The sequence below is a fragment of the Protopterus annectens genome, chromosome 7.part0 (genome assembly GCF_019279795.1).
Source record: "Protopterus annectens isolate FY-2018-M chromosome 7.part0, PAN1.0, whole genome shotgun sequence".
NCBI classification, from domain to species: Eukaryota; Metazoa; Chordata; order Ceratodontiformes; family Protopteridae; genus Protopterus; species Protopterus annectens.
Window position 1 is genome coordinate 53,277,622 of NC_056739.1, and position 27,515 is coordinate 53,305,136.

Below are 27,515 nucleotides of genomic sequence, written 5' to 3' on the forward strand. Positions count from 1 at the left end.
GTTAATATAAATGTAACAAACTGTATTACACTGCCTTTCTCACACTGTCCACTAAGTGTTTTATGGCTCTGAATGCCATGAACTATTAATATAAATGTAACAAACTGTATTACACTGCCTTTCTCACACAGTCCACTAAGTGTTTTATGGCTCTGAATGCCATGAACTATTAATATAAATGTAACAAACTGTATTAGACTGCCTTTGTCACACTGTCCGCTAAGTGTTTTATGGTTCTGAATGCCATGAACTGTTAATATAAATGTAACAAACTGTATTACACTGCCTTTCTCACACTGTCCACTAAGTGTTTTTTGGCCCTGAATGCCATGAACTATTAATATAAATGTAACAAACTGTATCACACTGCCCACTAAGTGTTTTATGGCTCTGAATGCCATGAACTGTTAATATAAATGTAACAAACTGTATTACACTGCCTTTGTCACACTGTCCACTAAGTGTTTTATGGCTCTGAATGCCATGAACTAATACAAATGTAACAAACTGTATTACACTGCCTTACTCACACTGGCCAGTAAGTGTTTTATGGCTCTGAATGCCATGAACTATTAATATAAATGTAACAAACTATATTACACTGCCTTTGTCACACTGTCCACCAAGTGTTTTATGGCTCTGAATGCCATGAACTATTAATATAAATGTAAGAAACTGTATTACACTGCCTTTCTCACACTGTCCACTAAGTGTTTTATGGCTCTGAATGCCATGAACTATTAATATAAATGTAACAAACTGTACTACACTGCCTTTGTCACACTGTCCACTAAGTGTTTTATGGCTCTGAATGCCATGAACTATTAATATAAATGTAACAAACTGTATTACATTGCCTTTCTCACACTGTCCACTAAGTGTTTTATGGCTCTGAATGCCATGAACTGTTACTATAAATGTAACAAACTGTATTATACTACCTTTGGCTCACTGTCCACTAAGTGTTTTATGGCTCTGAATGCCATGAACTGTTAATATAAATGTAACAAACTGTATTACACTGCCTTTCTCACACTGTCCACTAAGTGTTTTATGGCTCTGAATGCCATGAAGTTTAAATATAAATGTAACAAACTGTATTACACTGCCTTTCTCACACTGTCCACTAAGTGTTTTATGGCTCTGAATGCCATGAACTATTAATATAAATGTAACAAACTGTATTACACTGCCTTTCTCACACAGTCCACTAAGTGTTTCATGGCTCTGAATGCCATGAACTATTAATATAAATGTAACAAACTGTATTAGACTGCCTTTGTCACACTGTCCGCTAAGTGTTTTATGGCTCTGAATGCCATGAACTGTTAATATAAATGTAACAAACTGTATTACACTGCCTTTGTCACACTGTCCACTAAGTGTTTTATGGTTCTGAATGCCATGAACTGTTACTATAAATGTAACAAACTGTATTATACTACCTTTGGCTCACTGTCCACTAAGTGTTTTATGGCTCTGAATGCCATGAACTTTTAATATAAATGTAACAAACTGTATTACACTGCCTTTCTCACACTGTCCACTAAGTGTTTTATGGCTCTGAATGCCATGAAGTTTAAATATAAATGTAACAAACTGTATTACACTGCCTTTCTCACACTGTCCACTAAGTGTTTTTTGGCCCTGAATGCCATGAACTATTAATATAAATGTAACAAACTGTATCACACTGCCCACTAAGTGTTTTATGGCTCTGAATGCCATGAACTGTTAATATAAATGTAACAAACTGTATTACACTGCCTTTGTCACACTGTCCACTAAGTGTTTTATGGCTCTGAATGCCATGAACTATTAATATAAATGTAACAAACTGTATTACACTGCCTTACTCACACTGTCCAGTAAGTGTTTTATGGCTCTGAATGCCATGAACTATTAATATAAATGTAACAAACTGTATTACACTGCCTTTGTCACACTGTCCACTAAGTGTTTTATGGCTCTGAATGCCATGAACTATTAATATAAATGTAACAAACTGTATTACACTGCCTTTCTCACACTGTCCACTAAGTGTTTTATGGCTCTGAATGCCATGAACTATTAATATAAATGTAACAAACTGTATTACACTGCCTTTGTCACACTGTCCACTAAGTGTTTTATGGCTCTGAATGCCATGAACTATTAATATAAATGTAACAAACTGTATTACACTGCCTTTCTCACACTGTCCACTAAGTGTTTTATGGCTCTGAATGCCATGAACTATTAATATAAATGTAACAAACTGTATTACACTGCCTTTGTCACACTGTCCACTAAGTGTTTTATGGCTCTGAATGCCATGAACTATTAATATAAATGTAACAAACTGTATTACACTGCCTTTGTCACACTGTCCACTAAGTGTTTTATGGCTCTGAATGCCATGAACTATTAATATAAATGTAACAAACTGTATTACACTGCCTTTGTCACACTGTCCACTAAGTGTTTTATGGCTCTGAATGCCATGAACTGTTAATATAAATGTAACAAACTGTATTACACTGCCTTTCTCACACTGTCCACTGTGTTTTATGGCTCTGAATGCCATGAACTATTAATATAAATGTAACAAACTGTATTACACTGCCTTTCTCACACTGTCCACTAAGTGTTTTATGGCTCAGAATGCCATGAACTGTTAATATAATTGTAAGAAACTGTATTACACTGCCTTTGTCACACTGTCCACTAATTCTTTTATGGCTCTGGATGCCATGAACTGTTAATATAAATGTAACAAACTGTATTACACTGCCTTTGTCACACTGTCCACTAAGTGTTTTATGGCTCTGAATGCCATGAACTATTAATATAAATGTAACAAACTGTATTACACTGCCTTTGTCACACTGTCCACTAAGTGTTTTATGGCTCTGAATGCCATGAACTATTAATATAAATGTAACAAACTGTATTACACTGCCTTTGTCACACTGTCCACTAAGTGTTTTATGGCTCTGAATGCCATGAACTATTAATATAAATGTAACAAACTGTATTACACTGCCTTTGTCACACTGTCCACTAAGTGTTTTATGGCTCTGAATGCCATGAACTATTAATATAAATGTAACAAACTGTATTACACTGCCTTTGTCACACTGTCCACTAAGTGTTTTATGGCTCTGAATGCCATGAACTGTTAATATAAATGTAACAAACTGTATTACACTGCCTTTGTCACACTGTCCACTAAGTGTTTTATGGCTCTGAATGCCATGAACTGTTAATATAAATGTAACAAACTGTATTACACTGCCTTTCTCACACTGTCCACTAAGTGTTTTATGGCTCTGAATGCCATGAACTATTAATATAAATGTAACAAACTGTATTACACTGCCTTTCTCACACTGTCCACTAAGTGTTTTATGGCTCTGAATGCCATGAACTATTAATATAAATGTAACAAACTGTATTACACTGCCTTTGTCACACTGTCCACTAAGTGTTTTATGGCTCTGAATGCCATGAACTGTTAATATAAATGTAACAAACTGTATTACACTGCCTTTCTCACACTGTCCACTAAGTGTTTTATGGCTCTGAATGCCATGAACTGTTAATATAAATGTAACAAACTGTATTACACTGCCTTTCTCACACTGTCCACTAAGTGTTTTATGGCTCTGAATGCCATGAACTGTTAATATAAATGTAACAAACTGTATTACACTGCGTTTGTCACACTGTCCCCTAAGTGTTTTTTGGCTCTGAATGCCATGAACTATTAATATAAAGGTAACAAACTGTATCACACTGCCCACTAAGAGTTTTATGGCTCTGAATGCCATGAACTATTAATATAAATGTAACAAAGTGTATTACACTGCCTTTGTCACACTGTCCACTAAGTGTTTTATGGCTCTGAATGCCATGAGCTGTTAATATAAATGTAACAAACTGTATTACGCTGCCTTTCTCACACTGTCCATTAAGTGTTTTATGGCTCTTAATGCCATTAACTATTAATATAAATGTAACAAACTGTATTACACTGCCTTTCTCACACAGTCCACTAAGTTTTTATGGCTCTGAATTCCATGACATGTTAATATAAATGCAACAAACTGTATTACATTGCCTTTGTCACACTGTCCACTAAGTGTTTTATGGCTCTGAATGCCATGAACTATTAATAAAAATGTAACGAACTGTATTACACTGCCTTCCTCACACTGTCCACTAAGTGTGTTATGGCTCTGAATGCCATGAACTATTAATATAAATGTAACAAAGTGTATTACACTGCCTTTCTCACACTGTCCAGTAAGTGTTTTATGGCTCTGAATGCCAAGAACTGTTAATATAAATGTAACAAACTGTATTACACTGCCTTTCTCACACTGTCCACTAAGTGTTTTATAGCTCTGAATGCCATGAACTGCTAATATAAATGTAACAAACTGTATTACACTTCATTTCTCACACTGTCAACTAAGTGTTTTATGGCTCTGAATGCCATGAACTGCTAATATAAATGTAACAAACTGTATTACACTGCCTTTCTCACACTGTCCACTAAGTGTTTTATGGCTCTGAATGCCATGAACTGTTAATATAAATGTAACAAACTGTATTACACTGCCTTTCTCACACTGTCCACTAAGTGTTTTATGGCTCTGAATGCCATGAACTGTTAATATAAATGTAACAAACTGTATTACACTGCCTTTCTCACACTGTCCACTAAGTGTTTTATGGCTCTGAATGCCATGAACTATTAATATAAATGTAACAAACTGTATTACACTGCCTTTCTCACACTGTCCACTAAGTGTTTTATGGCTCTGAATGCCATGAACTGTTAATATAAATGTAACAAACTGTATTACACTGCCTTTGTCACACTGTCCACTAAGTGTTTTATGGCTCTGAATGCCATGAACTGTTAATATAAATGTAACAAACTGTATTACACTGCCTTTGTCACACTGTCCACTAAGTGTTTTATGGCTCTGAATGCCATGAACTGTTAATATAAATGTAACAAACTGTATTACACTGCCTTTGTCACACTGTCCACTAAGTGTTTTATGGCTCTGAATGCCATGAACTATTAATATAAATGTAACAAACTGTATTACACTGCCTTTGTCACACTGTCCACTAAGTGTTTTATGGCTCTGAATGCCATGAACTGTTAATATAAATGTAACAAACTGTATTACACTGCCTTTCTCACACTGTCCACTAAGTGTTTTATGGCTCTGAATGCCATGAACTATTAATATAAATGTAACAAACTGTATTACACTGCCTTTGTCACACTGTCCACTAAGTGTTTTATGGCTCTGAATGCCATGAACTATTAATATAAATGTAACAAACTGTATTACACTGCCTTTGTCACACTGTCCACTAAGTGTTTTATGGCTCTGAATGCCATGAACTGTTAATATAAATGTAACAAACTGTATTACACTGCCTTTGTCACACTGTCCACTAAGTGTTTTATGGCTCTGAATGCCATGAACTATTAATATAAATGTAACAAACTGTATTACACTGCCTTTGTCACACTGTCCACTAAGTGTTTTATGGCTCTGAATGCCATGAACTATTAATATAAATGTAACAAACTGTATTACACTGCCTTTGTCACACTGTCCACTAAGTGTTTTATGGCTCTGAATGCCATGAACTATTAATATAAATGTAACAAACTGTATTACACTGCCTTTGTCACACTGTCCACTAAGTGTTTTATGGCTCTGAATGCCATGAACTATTAATATAAATGTAACAAACTGTATTACACTGCCTTTCTCACACTGTCCACTAAGTGTTTTATGGCTCTGAATGCCATGAACTGTTAATATAAATGTAACAAACTGTATTACACTGCCTTTCTCACACTGTCCACTAAGTGTTTTATGGCTCTGAATGCCATGAACTATTAATATAAATGTAACAAACTGTATTACACTGCCTTTGTCACACTGTCCACTAAGTGTTTTATGGCTCTGAATGCCATGAACTATTAATATAAATGTAACAAACTGTATTACACTGCCTTTCTCACACTGTCCACTAAGTGTTTTATGGCTCTGAATGCCATGAACTGTTAATATAAATGTAACAAACTGTATTACACTGCCTTTGTCACACTGTCCACTAAGTGTTTTATGGCTCTGAATGCCATGAACTATTAATATAAATGTAACAAACTGTATTACACTGCCTTTCTCACACTGTCCACTAAGTGTTTTATGGCTCTGAATGCCATGAACTATTAATATAAATGTAACAAACTGTATTACACTGCCTTTCTCACACTGTCCACTAAGTGTTTTATGGCTCTGAATGCCATGAACTATTAATATAAATGTAACAAACTGTATTACACTGCCTTTCTCACACTGTCCACTAAGTGTTTTATGGCTCTGAATGCCATGAACTATTAATATAAATGTAACAAACTGTATTACACTGCCTTTCTCACACTGTCCACTAAGTGTTTTATGGCTCTGAATGCCATGAACTGTTAATATAAATGTAACAAACTGTATTACACTGCCTTTCTCACACTGTCCACTAAGTGTTTTATGGCTCTGAATGCCATGAACTGTTAATATAAATGTAACAAACTGTATTACACTGCCTTTGTCACACTGTCCACTAAGTGTTTTATGGCTCTGAATGCCATGAACTATTAATATAAATGTAACAAACTGTATTACACTGCCTTTGTCACACTGTCCACTAAGTGTTTTATGGCTCTGAATGCCATGAACTGTTAATATAAATGTAACAAACTGTATTACACTGCCTTTCTCACACTGTCCACTAAGTGTTTTATGGCTCTGAATGCCATGAACTGTTAATATAAATGTAACAAACTGTATTACACTGCCTTTGTCACACTGTCCACTAAGTGTTTTATGGCTCTGAATGCCATGAACTGTTAATATAAATGTAACAAACTGTATTACACTGCCTTTCTCACACTGTCCACTAAGTGTTTTATGGCTCTGAATGCCATGAACTGTTAATATAAATGTAACAAACTGTATTACACTGCCTTTCTCACACTGTCCACTAAGTGTTTTATGGCTCTGAATGCCATGAACTGTTAATATAAATGTAACAAACTGTATTACACTGCCTTTCTCACACTGTCCACTAAGTGTTTTATGGCTCTGAATGCCATGAACTATTAATATAAATGTAACAAACTGTATTACACTGCCTTTCTCACACTGTCCACTAAGTGTTTTATGGCTCTGAATGCCATGAACTGTTAATATAAATGTAACAAACTGTATTACACTGCCTTTCTCACACTGTCCACTAAGTGTTTTATGGCTCTGAATGCCATGAACTGTTAATATAAATGTAACAAACTGTATTACACTGCCTTTCTCACACTGTCCACTAAGTGTTTTATGGCTCTGAATGCCATGAACTGTTAATATAAATGTAACAAACTGTATTACACTGCCTTTGTCACACTGTCCACTAAGTGTTTTATGGCTCTGAATGCCATGAACTGTTAATATAAATGTAACAAACTGTATTACACTGCCTTTCTCACACTGTCCACTAAGTGTTTTATGGCTCTGAATGCCATGAACTATTAATATAAATGTAACAAACTGTATTACACTGCCTTTCTCACACTGTCCACTAAGTGTTTTATGGCTCTGAATGCCATGAACTGTTAATATAAATGTAACAAACTGTATTACACTGCCTTTCTCACACTGTCCACTAAGTGTTTTATGGCTCTGAATGCCATGAACTATTAATATAAATGTAACAAACTGTATTACACTGCCTTTCTCACACTGTCCACTAAGTGTTTTATGGCTCTGAATGCCATGAACTGTTAATATAAATGTAACAAACTGTATTACACTGCCTTTGTCACACTGTCCACTAAGTGTTTTATTTCTCTGAATGCCATGAACCATAAATATAAATGTAACAAACTGTATTACACTGCCTTTCTCTTCACTGTCCACTAAGTGTTTTATGGCTCTCAATGCCATGAACCGTAAATATAAATGTAACAAACTGTATTACACTGCCTTTCTCGCACTGTCCACTAAGTGTTTTATGGCTCTGAATGCCATGAACTATTAATATAAATGTAACAAACTGTATTACACTGCCTTTCTCACACTGTCCACTGTGTTTTATGGCTCTGAATGCCATGAAGTGTAAATATAAATGTAACAAACTGTATTACACTGCCTTTCGCACACTGCCCCTTAAGTGTTTTATGGCTCTGAATTCCATGAACTGTTAATATAAATGTAACAAACTGTATTACACTGCCTTTCTCACACTGTCCACTAAGTGTTTTATGGCTCTGAATGCCATGAACTGTTAATATAAATGTAACAAACTGTATTACACTGTCTTTGTCACACTGTCCACTAAGTGTTTTATGGCTCTGATTGCCATGAAGCATAAGTTTAAATGTAACAAACTGTATTACACTGCCTTTCTCACACTGTCCACTAAGTGTTTTATGGCTCTGAATGCCATGAACCATAAATATAAATGTAACAAATTGTATTACACTGCCTTTCTCACACTGTCCACTAAGTGTTTTATGGCTCTGAATGCCATGAACTGTTAATATAAATCTAACAAACTGTATTACACTGCCTTTCTCACACTGTCCACTAAGTGTTGTATGGCTCTGAATGCCATGAACTGTTAATATAAATGTAACAAACTGTATTACACTGCCTTTGTCACACTGTCCACTAAGTGTTTTATGGCTCTGAATGCCTACAAAACACTTAGGATTGTTTTCATTTCCCTATAAGTAGTACTACATGGAACAGATGAAGCTCTGTGTACTACAAAGAATAATGATCATAGGTCATAGGGTCATAGCAGGATGCTAGGCATCGACTCGGTCATTTAAATCCTAGCCATTATATCCCAATGTAATATCATAGATACTCTAGTCAATACTCAGGATTATATTTTCTAATGACTGCCAGTGTCAGGAGGGTTGTGGACGCTATCCCTGGTAAGAATTTATGGTTCTCCATCCATTTCTTCTGAACCGTGTCATAGAGGTGCTCTGCTTCACATGAATTGAAAGCCTATTCCAAAGACATGGCAATCGCTGACAGACAAATCTGTTGCTCCAGCATGTCATATTCAAGTTTCAGGCCATTTGTAGGTCCCTGGAATGTGAAGCTCTAGTCCTGTTTGATTTACGGATGTGCAGTAAATTCATTAGGTTTGAATCAGAGATTGTTCTGTAAGCCAGGCATAAGTCTCCTCTAAGAAGTTTACACAATACTGAGTATAGTGACAGGGACTTTAGTTGGTATGTGTGTGGCATATGCTTGAGAACTTGATGATCTTAGTTAGAAACCTCTGAGGTCTCGTCAGTTGCTGCAGTTGCTTTGTATGGTATATGCTGTATGGGACATTATACTCAATTATAGGCCTGATTAGTGACATGTATAGAGGGGTTATAACCTCCTTTTCTCTAGAGGTGATGCCTTTGCCAATCAAGTGTGCTACAGATAAGCTTTTCTTCCTGCAGTAGACACATGGTGGTCAAAGTTAATGTCGCAGTCTACTTGTGATCCCAGATCTTTCACGACTTCGTAGTCACATAGGGTATTCTTGTTAATTTGATAGTGTGAAGGGACATTGTTTTTACCAAAGGGAATGATGATGCATTTCTTTGCATTCAGTTTGAGACCATGACTAAGACACCAGTTACTGGTCTGCAGAAGTCCTTCCTGAAGTATGCTGACATCATTTGGGGATTTGATAATTGCATCCAGCTTGCAGTCCTGCGCAAACTTGGTCAGCCTCACCCCCTTAATTTTGGCCTGAACTTCTAAGAAGTATATATTAAACAATAGTGGGCCCAGCAGTGACCATTGTGGTACTCCACTGGTGACAGGTCTGCTGGTTGATGTGGAATCACCCTCTTTGATAGTGTGTGACCGGTTTGTGAGCCAGTTGGCAACCCATCTTATAACAAGGGGGTTTGCATTCAGTTTGCAAAGCTTATCAGTATTGCCTGAGTGTGGAATTGTGCCAAAGGCCTTTGCAAAGTCGAGGTACACAGATTTGCCCTCATCAATGGCCCTGCTCACATTTTTGAAGAAATCCATCAAGTTTAACAGGCAGGATCTGCACTTGACAAAGCTGATTTGGGTCAGATCCTGGGTTTGGAGGTTGCCTGTGTCTTTACTTATGAGGTCCATGATGATACGTCCCATGGCTTTACAGATGAGGTTGGTCAGACTTATGGGTCTATAATTCCCTGGGTCTGTTGCCAAGCCACCTTTGTGAAGGTGAATAACTGTTGATCTTCTCCATTCTGCAGGAATAAAGCCTGTGGTTAGGCTGTGATTGAATAGGGTACTTAATGGTGTTGCTAATTCATGTTTTAGTTTGTTTAGAAGACAGCTTGGATGCCATATTGTCCCATAGTGGCTGTGTTTTTTTTGCCTTAGACAAGGCTTTAATGAACTGCTCTTCACATATGTAGGGTGGGGAGAGGTTGGATGCAAGGTTTGTGATAAGTTGGAGGGGATAAGGGAGTGGAATTTTCACCAAATTTGTCTACTGTCAGGTTATATTATCTCTGTGGGATTATTGTGTTTGATACCGTTAGTCACTAGTTTGGCACATGCTTGGGTACTACCTTTTAAGATAAGTACTTAGCTGTAAAAGGCCTTATGGTTATCCTTGTCTGTGATTGCTAAGTTTTTCCCAAACTTACTCTTAGAGGATTTACAGTAAGACGTTGTCCTGTTCGATTCTCAGCTAGAACATCTTCTGTGTGGAGACATGCGTAAATGGGCGTACCTTCATTGAAGGTTGTGCATCAGGGCCAGCAACTCGGCATGTAAAAATCTACTTTCAATCATTAGCGGACTGGAGTTCCGCTGTGGTGACCCCTAACCGGGAAAAGCTGAAAGACACAACAACAACTCTTAGAGGATTTGACATGTTGTTTTATTTGCCTGTTGAGGCTGATGAGGGTGCTTTTCTATTGTTGGGTCCAGGTCTTAGTTTTCTTAGACAGAAGCTTTATGCATTTGTTTTAGGTTGTTGATGCTGAATGACCACCACGGAGGCTTTTTTCACTTGTGGCTCTGGCTTTGACTCTCTCTGGAACAGCCACTTCTATGCAAGTGATTGTACAGGGCTTTAGTGTAAGCTTTGATGTAGTTACCACTTCCAGCTGGGGGTGGGGCTTGGAATGCATTTACACCTTCCTCTAGGAGAGTATAGTTTGCTTTGGTAAAGTTTTTTTGCCTGATTTCATCTTTTGTGAGTTCTAGTGTTAGTGCCAGTTTGAAGGTGACTTATTTGTGGTCAGATGTAACTAATGAGGTTCCGACAGTTGCAGTGGTGCATCTGTTTGTCATGTTAGTGAGAACCAGATCTAGTATGTTTGTTCATCTTGTTGGGGTTTGAACAACTTGATCTAGGGCATTTGAGTTAACAAAGTCAAGGAACTTTTGTGCTAGTGAGTTAGTGCTAGAGTAGGTTTCCCAGTTAATGGTGGGATAATTGAAATCCCCCATGACCAGAGTGTTTGGCAATGTTGGATTGATTCCCATTTGCTCCAGTAGGCGTCATGCACATCATGATCCATGGAGGGGGATCTATAACTAGCTAAAACTTGAATGGGGGGGTCTTCCCCACAGTAATCTGAACTTGGAGTAATGCCATAGAGTTGTCCAGTCTAACTAGTCGGGAGGTGAATTTATCTGTAATGTAGACAGGCCGCCTCCTTTGGTTCTCACACTTTTGTTTTGTGGTGTGATGGTGTGGAAGGCATTGCAGCCTTGCAAGGCCGGGGAACTCTCTGAAGTCTTCAACCAGGTTTCTGTGACTGCACAGACATCTGCATCCTCCAATGAGAGAAGTGCTTCTAGGGTGTGCAGTTTTTGGCTTAAGCTCCTAACATTTACCAGCATAGTCCTTATTTTGTTATGGTTGGCAATTTTCACATCATTAATTTTGTTTTTGAGACCTTGCCTGAAAAAGGCATTATGGGGGAGGTAAGAGCCTTCACCAGCAGCTGAAAGCCTAGTGGTGACAGGCGCAAAACATCTCTGGCAAAGTAGCGAGTTTGTTGACCATGTCATCCCAGGCTGACAGAAACTGGATCCCCTTTGATTAACACCAAAAACAAAGCCAATTATTGAAATCAATCATTTTTTGTTTAGACTGTGGTATAATTCTAGGTGAGGGTAATATGCTGCTCAAGGTTAGGGACATACTACCTGAGACACTTACTCAGAGAGCTCAGTCATGTCTCTCTTGATATAGTCTGGTGAGGTACATCTCAGGTTGTTCACTCCAACATGAATTATGACAGAGTCATAAAGGTTCTTGTTGCCGGGAGACCTGACTGCATGCGTGATCTGATGAATCCTGGCACCGGGCAGGCAAGTGACCATGACTTTTGTCCCTATCTAACCTGGTGAGTGGGTAATCATTTCACTGATGTTAACCTTTAATTATCTATTATCAACATGGATGCAAAGATCCATCTCTCAAGCTTCACTGTCAAGGTACATTTCTTGGTAGCCATGTCTCGAACACATAATAAGCAGGTTAAGACTGGCGACCTATTCGTAATCCTCTGTGTTATAGCCTTGCTTAGTACCAGTTAAGCACTACTGCTAGTTGCTGTAAAAAGAAGTTCAGCATTATAAAATATGCGTGGAAACTAAAGCTCGGGGCTGCCTTTCAGTTTGGAGGATGAAGTTGTAATTTGCAGACCCTATTCCTGATGCATTGCATTAAGAATGCTGAATTATATTTCTGCAGGTTGATTCTTGCACAGTTTTCTCTGGGTGAAGCTGTCGACCACAATGGGCTCATCATCTAATTGTATTAGAGTAGCTATTTTTATTATTCTATCAAGAATCCCAGTGGAAGACACAAGAGCATCTACCTAAGGAATATACATTTATCAAGCGGCTTTCATTAATTTCAGGTTCCAGTGATACTTTTCTTGTTAAAGTTTGTTCTTTTTCTGGAAGATCACACCCTGCAGAATTATTTAAATTGCACTGTTAATAAACATTGATTTTCTTCTGTCATTTTGCCTTGAAATACTATATATAAGCCACATACATGAATGCATCTACTAGCTGATACAAACCAGAAATGATAGCGGAGAATGTTATCAAAAATAATATAAAATAAAAAAATCATATAGTTCGCTTAGAGTACTTAAAGAGCAATTCTATAAATGACTGAATAAGTAATATTTGATATTACATTGTTGCCTCAAAATATAGCTAACTTTCAAAGACATTTTCTTTCTTTATACATCTTTTATCAGCAGAATCTTGTCATCCTGCAGTTAATGTTGTAGGACTATGTGATTGTTTTATACATATAGGCTTACAGTGATAAAACAGATTCTCTGCTAACAGCTGTAAGGGGCTACTCATTCTGCAGTAATGAGATACGAGTTATTGCTTCTGTTCATCTCAAGTCTTACACACAGACTCACAGATTCTCAGCAGAGAGCACCACAAATGACTAAGATACTCAGGTACAGACGAGACGGAGATGTCATCATTGGAGCAATGTTTCCACTCCATTATTATTATATTTATACAGAGTACGTTGACAATCCCTGTGGCATGTAAGTGAAGTATAACAAATAGCAATGTTCGTATTGTATATAGTGGACAACTGTATTTTTTGTCTGACACTACCATTTTACTGAGTATAGGGATTACATATCTAGAAGTAGTGTGTCTTTTTAGCATTTAGCATTACTTTCTGGCTTCTCTGCACATGTTTTTCATTTTTGCAGTTTCACAGCTATGACATAAAACAGTGCTTCCTCATATAACAAGTATGAATTGCATTTCCTCTCAAACCTACAGCTCATCCTATTCATTTTCCACAAGTATTTTCTATCAACAAATGCCAGTACCAGAAGACATTAGCAGAAATGACTGTTGTTGTCATACACTGTGATATGATGCCTGTAAAACTATCCCGTTTTTTCCTTATGTCACATGTTATAGGTTTTTGTTGGGCATCAGATCTATATCACTCTTTCTATAGCTTTCTATAGCTATCAATCTATTTATGAAGATATAGATAGATTGATAGACAAACAGACAGATATGTGTGTGTATGTGTAAAACGTTTTTTTCTTTTAGAAATTAAAAAATGCAACTAAGAGAAATGTTCTAGGACTATCTCCAACACTAATGTGGTTCCATTATGCATAGCGTTTGGGGGATACATTGTGTCTCTCAACATAATTCAAGGTGGGTTTTCAGAGAGCTTTAATGCAGAAGATTAAGACTGTAAGTTACTAATGTGCTTCTTCTCACAGTCCATGGTTTGATTCCTTCAGCATCTGTTTGGCTATTATTTAACTCGTATAACAAGGCAGTGCTCACAGGTCATCTCTGAAAAGTGACTTTTGTCTAATAGATTTATCCAGTTAACATATAAATAAAATAAAAATTAAATAGGCAAACATTACACTTACATATTTGTTAACTAAGAGGACAGGAAATAGAACTATGAATGTTTGGGTGAATGCCATCCACATCAAACGCAGAAACAGTTTCCTTACTTATTTAGCTGTACAAAACAAACTAGACACATTTTTAAGGTTTACGCAGAAGCACTGGTCTGGTAAAGTAACTTATTTCATGTCAGACAGTGTAATAACTGAGATAGCTGGAGTATACAAATATACCTTGTGTTAGCTCTGACAGGTGGAATACACATATATACTGGTTGTTTTTAGTTACCACTGTAGTAACAAGAAAATGTTCTTAATTTCTGTAAAAAGATTAAACACATACCTACTCCCCTGTCTTAGCCTACCAGCTATCATGCATCAGTCTGATTGTTGTACTGACGCACTAAGGCTCCATAACAACACTTTTCTTTGTATACATCTATAGCTCAGAGAGCAGCCATCACTAATGGCTGCCTCCCTGCATAACGTAAAGGTCTGAGTTTACGTTATGTTGAGTCACAAGCTAAGAAGAGTTTCTGTAGATTATCTTGCCTTCAGAACCATTCCGTTTCATGACTCCTAGAAAGACACTTAAGCAGGAGGGTGAGTACCTGCTCAGACTGGAACAAATTTTCACAGAGAGACACTTTACTTACTCATCTGCTCATGGTATGACAGACAGTTTTACAGTTTTATACATTACCTGACTAGACCAAGAAACAAGCTAAATGCACAACAAAGAGGTTTCAATGGACATAAATGGATAACATCAGAAAAAGTTTTTTGCCCATCATACCCACACAAGTGTTGATGTTAGCTCTATTCCAGGACATCTTTCCTGTACTTCCCTGTTATCCACCTGGCCCAGGCATCATTACACCCACTTGTAGAGCTATACATCACCACACCAGTGGCTGGAATTCATAGTCCCTAGCACGGTCCATGTGAAGTAACATTTACTGGTCTGCCTTCCTCCTTCCCAGTTAAATCCAATGCTACTTTAACCGCCAGTCCTACATTTATAGTTCTTTTCACAGCATCCTTGCCATTATAATGTTGCAGAGCCTTATCAAATCTCCTGTTCTCCCTCTCTGCCCTAGTGGCTTGATTCCCATTTCAATGAACAGTTCCTTGTACCCCATGTTCGTCACACTCCTAGCCATCTAATTCTTCCTATTAAGTAATTAATGCCTATATGCACACAGATGACTTACTGTAACATTTCTAACAGCCAGAAGGCTGGATTGCAGTTTACCTACAGCTGGGATTTACACAGAAAAATAAATGTGAGAAAATCTTTTCATTTGAATAAGGAAAGCAGTTTTTGAACTTCTTGTTATGTTAGTCATTTTCTTACATTTAGTGTACTTACTGGTGACACTGATTACCACAAATTCAGTGCCATGAGTAATTTACAGCAAGAAAAAAACACTGGCCGACCTTTCAAGTGATATATGTTTGAATACGCGGAGGCAGCCCACACCATTAGCACTACAGACATGACTAACACCATAGTGAAATCAGCACTGCCATTATTAATGAGTTAAGGTTCTGATCAGGTTGAAATGTTGTTCTGTAATCAAAAATCTCTGGTGTAGTGTTCCTCCCAATCCATTGTCCATGGACTGGGGTCACAGTGGTGTACAGTCACTGTTGACTCTCTCATTCCTTATATTTACTGTGCAGCTCCAACGTAAAGTTAAGTACCAGGCAAAGGATGTTGAATTTCCTTGTTGATTCCTTATCTTCTGTTCAGTTTTGGGTCTATATCATATTATCGACATTTCAAAATATCGAAGAACCTTTACTCGACATGAAAATGTCAAATGCTGAATTTGTCGAACAGCCAAAACACCGATTTCTTTCCAAGGGAAAGAAATTGGAAGGCCAACAAACAGCACGACATAAAAACTAATGTATTGAACTGGGCCCACACACCTCACCATGGGGGTCTGTGCCCCCTACACCCCCTTAACTAAGTATTCTAACTTTGAGACCACATTACACTCGGGGAAAGGGAAGGTGTGACAGAATGGCCAAACAATTTCTTTCCCTTGGAAAGAAATCGGTGTTTTGGCAGTTCGCCAAATTCAGCGTTCGACATTTTCTTGTTGAGTAAAGGTGCTTGGACATTTTGAAATGTCGATAATATGATATAGACCCTCAGTTTCTAATTCCAGAACAGCATCTACAATCTCCCTCTGTTCCTGTAAAGTTTTTTAGCTAAAAGATGACTGATAGCCTAAAATTCTTTTCCTCGTAGTAAACCATGTAATTGTCTTCCTGTCTTTATTGACTTCAGTCTTTCCTAAATCTTGTGGCCATATACTGTCAACAGCTATTAAGGACATAAATCCTCTAAGCTGGTTTTAAAACCTGTTTTTGTTATCAGTGTTTCGTTTTAATGCTTATATTTAGTCTCTTCCAGTACAAATCTCATCTCTTCCTGGACGTACATTGCTCCCTACCCTCTGTCCCTCTCTTCTTGTCATTTGTAACTATCTTGAAATCCAGGTTAACACCATATCCCAGTATATAATGCCTGCACACATTTCAGTTAACCCTGGAGTCACAGTGTCCCCACCACACGCACCATGCCTTGTATCACCTGTACCTTCCAGGAGTTGTACAGCATCAGCGTCCTAGTCCTTCCTCTTCATCACACCACTTGGTTTCCCTGGTTCTGTTTAATTAATTAATTAATTATTTTTTTCAAGTATGCTTTTTCTCCCTCTCCATGTAGCGATGTTTTTTTCTGCTTCTTTTAATTTAAAGGGACTGGAGTTTAATATATTCTTTCAGTTCCACTTTGAGCATATGTTTGCCATTCACATCTAAGAAAAAGATCTTAAGCTTCAGATCTCATTTTTATAGGAATGTGCATGGCCATACAGAGTATCAATATACCATTTGTTTATTTGTTATTAAAATTAATTGTGTATATTACAGAATTCCCATTATATCTGTTGTTACATCTCATATTAGACTGTTTCAAATGTAACTGCTAAATATGCACATGCATGTCTCAGTGCTACAGGGTTAATCCTTGTGCCACCTCGTTATGTGCAGATAATACGAACTTTTACAAACAGAGCAGACATGCAGATCATTATGTAGAATTTAAATTTCAGGTTTTACAGGCAGTTACAATTTACATGAGAGGTGGAATTTTAAGAAATGAATTGCTACATACAGAATTAGACTAGCAATTCTCTTTAAGTAGCACAAATGAACTAGGACTTAATGATGCTTTATCTTTAAAACAATATCTCAGAGGTATAAAAAATAAGGTTTAATTTTAATGTGTAAGTAGAATACCAATTTAAATGCACAAATATTTGTGTAATTTTGATATGAAAGGGCTTGCAAATAACAGATGTCAAGATTGCAGTTAGGGTTTTATTTATTATTCAGTCATGTGAATAAGTTCTTGGTCAAACTGAGCCTTCTGTTGTTGATTTTTGATGCCTGATTAAATATTTGTATTATGTTTAACAGCGAGTACTAAATCCTTGCTATACACAGTGGAAAATGCTTATGTATGTAGTGATTCTATATAAAATAGGTTTGCATACAATAAAGATCTATATTTTAGCTAGGGTTTTATTGCAATTGCAATCATCATGTGAGTATATTTTTGTTCAAATTGATTGTTACTGCAATTGATTCCTGATGCCTGAATAAGGACTGGCAGTATGTCTGAATGCAAGTGCTAGCAGCTTGTTTGAGTTAAATAAACATTTTATAAGGTCTAAGTTATTTGGTATTCCTGTAGTTTCATGCCACTGTGCAGTTAATTGCTAGTTATGATTCAGTATTACCATGGCTATTTGTTAAAACATAACAATCAGTATGTGACAATCCCTTTCTATGTGAATCACCATGGAACATGAAGGTGCAACATTCAGACTCACAAACTGAAGAACATTTCTCATAATGAGGTACAATTGAGACATATACTGGCTCCCCATCCACCAAAAACAGCTATATCTGGCTACAAGATCTGAGCACCAAATGTAGTACAAAATAAACACAAAAATGTATTTCAAGTCACTGCTTCATGGCCGAAAGTGCTGCACCAGGGAACCACCCCCACAGCTCTCAACCTCTTAGTGCAAGTATAAGAGGCAAAGCTGAAAATTAAGCCCAAAATCAGGGACACGTGGCTCTTATACACTTAGAAAGTTGCTAGAGTAAAATGCTTTGAATTAGCATGAATCTTATGAAGGATTTAAAGTTTGAAACTCAAATGTTTTTCATTATTTAGAGTCTGCTATAGCCCCTAGTCTTCTATTCATAAAATATGGAAAACTACTTCTGACAATGTGGACTGGAACAAACAGGCAAACTGTGTGATACTTACTAACAATTTCATCTAGGAAGCTTACCACATGCTTATCAACCACTCCTTCATACCTAAAAACACTCTTTTGATTATTTTATGGGTCAGTTTTCTTCAATATTATTTACCATGGATATTTTTTAAAAATAATACTTAACACAGAAGCATGTCGTACTTTTTCAGACTGGAATAGTGTGGAATTTAGAACGTTTGATGAGTGTAATCCTCAAGTGTTTGCCAGAAGGCCTCAATTTCTTCTATAAGTAGACTACAACATGGGGCAAAATCAAGGACAGCTGAGAAGTATGATGCTTCCACCCCTGAGCTGAGTACCGAGAGCGTAAAAATAAAGCGAGAGAAAAAATGTATACTTCATTACCACTGCCCACAGTTCTGTCTGTTTTTCAGTGCCAAAATCTATACTAAAGATTAAAACAAGAAATCCAAAACACTGCAAACCAAATCCAGAACAGAAGCAGGGTCCAAACACGGAGTATCACAGCAATCACTTTATTGATTTAATGTTTTTATCGGCCTTAAGCCTCAGACTTCATCAGAAACACATAAGATGAAATTTTACAAACTTAAATACCTTCCATGATAGTCACATGGTACATAAAATCACTCCCCCAATTAGTTGAACAATTAATTCTTAAGGAAAAAAGTTTTTTTTGAAAAAATACATATATATGTATATGTGACTTAATGCAACTATATAAGTATGCATGTATGTTGATAAATCAATAAATCTAAAAAAACGGCAAAACATATATTTAAATTGACTCTATAAACATACTCTTATTCCTAAACAATGATGAATATATAAATATGTATCAAAAAACTCATTTTTAAAAATGCATGTACATCAGACAGCATTTGAATGAAGTTAGAAATAAATGCAAATACTAAAATAAATATATGAATGTTTGAGTATATAAATAAGTAAATAAGTAAATATGTCGATGTCAACGTACCCGTGAATATGGTTAATAAAAATGGATGTGGTTAAAACATCCCATTAAACCACAGTCATATTACATTGACATTATCAGACCCAAACATAACATTAATAAACATATCACTACTACAACTAATGTTAATTCACAAACAGAACATAAAATTGAGTGAATTGAAAAAAACTGTTAAAATATTAATTTAGTGATGATCAAATATGAAACTCTGATTTTAATTTTAGATAACTAGAAATAGACAAGGTCTCATTGAGACCTGGGGGGTTGGTAGCATTAACACGGAGTTGCCAAACCAACTCTCTGTATTCCAACCATATGTCTTTAGGCCCACCCCTCATATCTTTGTCAACAATTTGCTCCAAACCTGAAAATCTGAAACAATGGCCACTGTGCTCAAAAACATGTCTAGCTAAAGCATTAGACAAGTTGACTTTACGGATGTCGTAAATGTGCTGGTATATCCTTTTGTTCAATGCATTTTTTGTTTTTCCAATATAAAACCTACCACATTGTTGGCAGATAGCAATATACACTAAACATTTTGTCATACAGTTAAACTTTTGTTTTAATTGCACTTTACCATACCCTTCAATATTAACAACATTTATTTCAAAAATGTAACAACATTGGCGGCAGTGTCCGCATCTTCTCATACGCCCACCCCCACTTTTCTGTGCATTCCTTTCCAACATATTTTTAATGTTGGAACTTCTTTTATAAATCACCAGTGGCCTACTTCCCATTTTGACTTTACCTTCTTGCACATCAGTTAATATGCACCAATTGTTATTAGTAATTTCCTTAATATCATTAAAAATGGGACTAAACATCAAAATCAAAGCCCTATTAAAGCCTTTATCGGTAATCATAGAGCTCAAATTACACAACCCACCATCAAAGGTGTCTGTGGCTGTGGTTGACAGGTTAGTACCCAATAGGGTAACAAAATACCCATCAGTTCTTTTTGTAATAACTTCCTGCAGGATGGGATCAATAAAAACCTCAGGGTAACCTCTCTTAATCAACATAGATTTCAGTGTATCCATTTCATCAGTAAATTGTTTGACGTCACTGACCATCTGTGCTATCCTCACCCCCTGCCCCTTGACAAGCGACTTCTTCTGGTGTGGGGGGTGGCAACTTTCAAAATGTAACAGGGTAATAGAGAAGGTAGGTGTTCTATAAATGGTCGAATTAAACCCTTTTTGACATAGTCCTTGGTGATTTTGATATCTAAAAAGTGTATTGTGTCCATGGCAGATTCCACGGTGAAGGACAAAAAAGTTGTACCGTTATTCAAAAACTCAAAAAAACTGTCCAAGGCTTCTTGTGAACCATCCCAAAATATCAGGATGTCGTCAAGAAAGCATTATTCATATATTTATTTTAGTATTTGCATTTATTTCTAACTTCATTCAAATGCTGTTTGATGTACATGCATTTTTAAAAATGAGTTTTTTGATACATATTTATATATTCATCATTGTTTAGGAATAAGAGCATGTTTATAGAGTCAATTTAAATATATTTTTTTGCCTTTTTTCAGATTTATTGATTTATCAACATATATGCATACTTATATATTTGCATTAAGTCACATATACATATATATATATGTATTTTTTCAAAAAAAAATTTTTCCTTAAGAATTAATTGTTCAACTAATTGGGGGGGAGTGTTTTATGTACCATGTGACTATCATGAATGGTATTTAAGTTTATAAAATTTCATCTTATGTGTTTCTGATGAAGTCTGAGGTTTAAGACTGATGAAAGCGCTAAATCAATAAAGTGATTGCTGTGATACTCCGTGTTTGGACCCTGCTTCTGTTCTGGATTTGGTTTGCAGTGTTTTGGATTTCTTGGTCTGTTCTCTATGGAGTCGGTTACTGACATCGGAGACATCTCAGCAGGTTCCCTTCATGAATTAAATAGTTCTATAGGGAGCCTGGCAGCAATTATACAGGTGCTGTCTGAGCAGATAACTGACTTGGGCAGGAATTTGTGTGCCCTACCTACAACATTTGGACAAGCGAGCGGCTTACAGGGCCAGTCGCAGGATGCACTTGTTCAGTGATAGTTATGAACAAACATCACTGAATGAACCGAATTTAGCCTACAGAAACATTAACGTTATTTTGAATGACTTGCTTCTGGATGGACAGATTACCATAAGTGAGTTTAACTTTTTACAACAGAAATCACCCCGGATATCAACTATTATTGGTATCCCGAAAATCCACAAAAACATTGTTGACCCCCCCCCCTGTTGAGGCCCATTGTGGATGCTAAGGCATGCAAAACATTTAATCGGGCCAAATTTGTGGATTTTCATTTAAAAATGTGTTGGACAACACCAGCATGTCCTTAAGGACTCCTGGGATTGTTTAAGTAAGATTAAAGATATTTTGTATTGTGAACATCTGATCCTGGCTATGATAGACATTAAGGACTTATTCACTGTTATCCCTCACGACATGGGCACCCAATGGTTTTATGATTTTTTATGTTCTAATACCACCTTTGGCCACAACAGGATTTTAATGTTTAGAATGCTTATAGAGGTCATCTTAGAGAATAATTTCATTGTGTTTGATAATCAGTACTTTAAACAAAAGGTTGGTGTGGCAATGGGGGCAGCATGTGACCCTTTTTTTGCCAACATTGTTCTCACTCAATGGGAAACAAATTTTGTTTTTAAAAATGATCTATTCAAATTTTATAAGTTTCATGATTGCTTTCTTGACGACATCCTGATATGTTGGGATGGTTTGCAAGAAGCCTTGGACAGTTTTTTTGAGTTTTTGAATAACAGTACAACTTTTTTGTCCTTCATCATGGAATCTGCCATGGACACAATACACTTTTTAGATATCAAAATCACTAAGGACTATGTCAAAAAGGGTTTAATTTGACCATTTATAGAAAACCTACCTTCTCTAATACCCTGTTACATTTTGAAAGATGCCACCCCCAACACCAGAAGAAGTCACTTGTCAAAGGGCAGGGGGTGAGGATAGCATGGATGGTCAGAGACTTCAAACAATTTATTGATGAAATGGATACACTGAAATCTATGTTGATTAGGAGAGGTTACCCTGAAGTTTTTATTGATCACATCCTGCAGGAAGTTATTACAAAAAGAACTGATGGGTATTTTGTTCCCCTATTGGGTACTAACTTGTCAACCACAGCCAGACACCTTCGATGGTGGGTTTGTTTATTTGAGTTCTATGCTTACTGATAAACGCTTTAATAGGGCTTTGATGTTGACGTTTAGTCCCATTTTTAATGATATTAAGGAAATTATTAATAACAATTGGTGCATATTAACTGATGTGCAAGAAGGGAAAGTCAAAATGGGAAGTAGGCCATTGGTGATTTATAAAAGAAGTTCCAACATTAAAAATATGTTGGAAAGGAATGCAGAGAAAACTTGGGGTGGTCGTATGAGAAGATGCGGACACTGCACCCAATGTTGTTACGTTTTTGAAACAAATGTTGTTAATATTGAAGAGTATGGTAAAGTGAAATTAAAAAAAAAAGTTTAACTATATGACAAAACGTTTAATGTATATTGCTATCTGCCAACAATGTGGTAGGTTTTATATTGGAAAAACAAAAAATGCATTGAGCAAAAGGGTATACCAGCACATTTCCTACATCTCTAAAGTCAACTTGTCTAATTCTTTAGCTAGACATGTTTTTGAGCACAATAGCCATTGTTTCAGATTTTCAGGTTTGGAGCAAATTGTTGACAAAGATATGAGGGGTGTGCCTAAAGACATATGGTTGGAATACAGAGACTTGGTTTGGCAACTCCGTGTTACTGCTACCAAATCCCCCAGGTTTCAATGAGACCTTGTCTATTTCTAGTTATCTAAAATTAAAATCAGAGTTTCATATTTGATCACCACTAAATTAATATTTTAACAGTTTTTTCAATTCACTCAATTTTATGTTCTGTTTGTGAATTAACAATTAATCGTAGTAATGATATGTTTATTAATGTTATGTTTGGGTCTGATAATGTCAATGTAATACGACTATGGTTTAATGGGATGTTTTAACCACATCCATTTTTATTAACCATATTTACGGGTACATTGACATCTACATATTTACTTATTTACTTATTTATATACTCAAACATTCATATATTTATTTTAGTATTTGCATTTATTTCTAACTTCATTCAAATGCTGTTTGATGTACATGCATTTTTAAAAATGAGTTTTTTGATATATATTTATGTATTCATCATTGTATAGGAATAAGAGTATGTTTGTAGATTCAATTTAAATATATGTTTTGCTTTTTTTTAGATTTATTGATTTATCAATATACATGATACTTATATATTTGCATTAAGTCACATATACACACACACACACACACACACACACATATATATATATATATATATATATATATATATATGTGTGTGTGTGTGTGTGTGTGTGTGTGTGTGTGTGTGTGTGTGTATTTTTTCAAAAAAACTTTTTTCCTTAAGAATTAAGTGTTTAACTAATTGGGGGGAGTGTTTTATGTACCATGTGACTATCATGGAAGGTATTTAAGTTTGTAAAATTTCATCCTTTGTGTCTCTGATGATGTCTGAGGCTTAAGGCTGACGAAAGCACTAAATCAGTAAAGTGATTGCTGTGATACTCCATGTTTGGAGCCTGCTTCTGTTCTGAAAGATTAAAACAACTTCCTGCTAAAACAAAAAAGTATCCCTGGAGACTTGCATATCTTATAAGTCATTTGACTAGCAATGGATGGAAAAGCAATGCAAATTGTTTCTCTTAGTAGCTGATGACAGAAGAAACTACTTGATAATATGACACAGGCTGTATGCCTGTGCCCAAATACTATGATTGTGGAGAAGAGGTGGGTGCAGATTTGTTTCTATATTGATGGACATGCCCGGTCTTTTTTTTATTTTTTCTATTTTTATTTTTATTACTTTTATATGGGCATATGGAAATAGGTACAACACTACAAAAAATGTTCTTTGAGTTTTATAGGGGCACTGACCAGGGCACAGTATTTTACAGATGGGGCATGTGCCCCAGTATGTCCTGGTGTAGCCCTGCCCTTGCTCATATAACTTAGAGATAGTATGGCAGAATTTTAAAAGTCTAAGCTGAAGGGATAGAGCCTAGATGGCCAATTGAGAGCAGTAAATTTTGAGAGCTACATAAACTAGTATAATAATAAAGGAAAAGTTTATTATTTTCAAGTTTAAAACATCAGAAATCTATAGATAAACTACTGAACTATACAAATATCAATTCTGGTGGAGATGTACAAAAATTTTCCTGTCAAGTAACTTGGAGATATATTGAATCACTGAATATGAACAACTCAAGGAATTCTCATCCAGATGCTGTTTTGAAAAAAGAACTGCAATTGATGACATTTACCTTACAGGAACTATCTTTGAAGATGGATGGCTTTAAAATGACTTAGAATAAATTCTCAAAAACAGACTGATACTCTATTACAGCAACACCATACAAACATAACAAATATAGAGACTTCTCTAAATGATATTGAAGGGAGACTCAAAGAGGAAGAATTCCAAAAATTATTTCTGCTTAAACAGAATACATGGCTGCTTAACAAAATAGATGACTTAGAAAACAGGGAAAGGTGAAACAACATAGGGATATTTGGTCTGCCTGAAAACACTGAAGGAAAGACATTATTACATTCTTAACAACCTGGATTCCTGAATTTTTAGACTTGAAAGAGGGACTTTCATTTGGAATTGAATGGGCGTATAGAGCACTGAGGAAACCTGCTTCTAACTCAACAAATACTCCGCCTAGATCCACAGTTATAAAATTTCTTTCATTTCTGGACAATGAACTAAATTAAAATCTGCTTGGAGAAAATCACCCTTAAAATACAATCAAAGCCTAATAAGGTTTGACAATGATTATTCTTCCAGAATACTAAAACAAAGGAAAAAAAGTCTGGCCAATAATAAAACTGTTGAAACAAAACAACATTAACACACAGCTGGCCTTTCCAGCCAAGATAAAAATACTTTTTGCCAATGAGATGAGAACCTTTAATGACTTAGAAGAAGCTATTATATTTATCAAAAACAACAACATAGTGTCTATCCCAGAAGAAATGGAATGGCTGTCCCCTACTCTTAAAAGATTAAAAGAAACAAATCCTTGGATTGATGCTAGAAAGAAGAAACAAAAAACTGATTCCAAGATAGCTCTCCCAAAAAAATGACTCTTACAACTATATATCTCAAAGTATCAACTGATATGGTACATCACTTGTCATCTGTTGTTATTTAAAAAAGAGGGTTTCTTAAACAACTGAGAAACAGTAATGATTTATTCAGAATGTTCAAAGAGTCCAGTAATTCTTCACAAACAAAGGTAGGTCAAGATGGGTTACTATTTACATTATATATAAGCCAAACAAAACAACATATAATATAAACAGAGAAGTTTCTATTCCCCTACTTGAACTCAATGAATACTTATCGTGTTCATTTTTCATTGATTTACTTATAATAATTTAAGTAATTAATTAACTAATTCAACAAGGTACCATTCATCAGAGTTCAGACTCAAATGTAACAAATTAACATCATATAATAGCAGTAACAGTCGAGTGTTTTGAAAAAAAATGCTGTCATTGAGACTATGCCTTCTTCAGTTAAAGTATGATTTAGAAATGTCATGTATATCCTGGTTAAATAATAGTAACAAGCTCTTAGTACAAATGTCATCATTATTCTGTCTAAACATAGTTAATATCAGTTATGGCAGGTATCACAGCTACAAGTGTTGTTTGATCAATCCTGATATGGTGTGCATGGATGCAGCTGTGTCTGGCAGCTAGTACAAATGGCATTATTATTCTGTCTAAACATAGTTAATATCAATTATGGCATGTATCATAGCTTTGACTGCTGTTTGATCAATCCTGATATGGTGTGTGTGGATGCAGCTGTGTCTGGCAGCTGTTATATGTTGCTGTTTTCATCTCCGGGAAGCTGTGGTTGTGGCTTGTGATCAAGGTTTACTGATGCTTGTGTATTAGGAAGAGACATTTGGAATTAAATCCTGGATCCAGGGGAAGGAGGTAGGTAAAACTGTGATTTGGGATATTTTGACAGACAAAAGTTTGTTTATACATCTGCTGAATGAAAGGTGGGAAGGCTGGAAGAATGTGTTATCTCTTGTTGTGGTTCCTTGTTAGGAGGTTTTTTTTTTGATCTGTTTGTTCTCCATTCTTTTCTTGGCTGCTGCCTCACTGAAAGGGAGGGAATTTAGGCTTGAAGTTGCACTGAAGTGAAGCTTTGCTTCAGGTGTATCGCGAGCCTCTAGTATGCAGTACACAGACACACTAACAGAAACAGACGCTACCAGGTTGCTATGGTAACGGAGACAGAGTGACGATAATGCTGAATGGCTCAGAGGAGCCTCCAAGATGATTCTCAGCAATGAAGTTTTTGATTTAAAAATAAAAAAATAATAAAAGGGCTGTTTTAAAACACATGTACACATATTGATGGCCTTACAACACTTTGTTTAGCTCATTAAGTTGATTCTTGATAAAAAAAAATAAAAAATAAAAAAAAATAAGTGCAATTTTATATTTAAAATGTATTTTGGTCCAAACACATTAAGGACTTAGAAAAGAGTGGAAGTCTGAGTTATTGTGAAAGACTAAGAGCACTTGGTCTT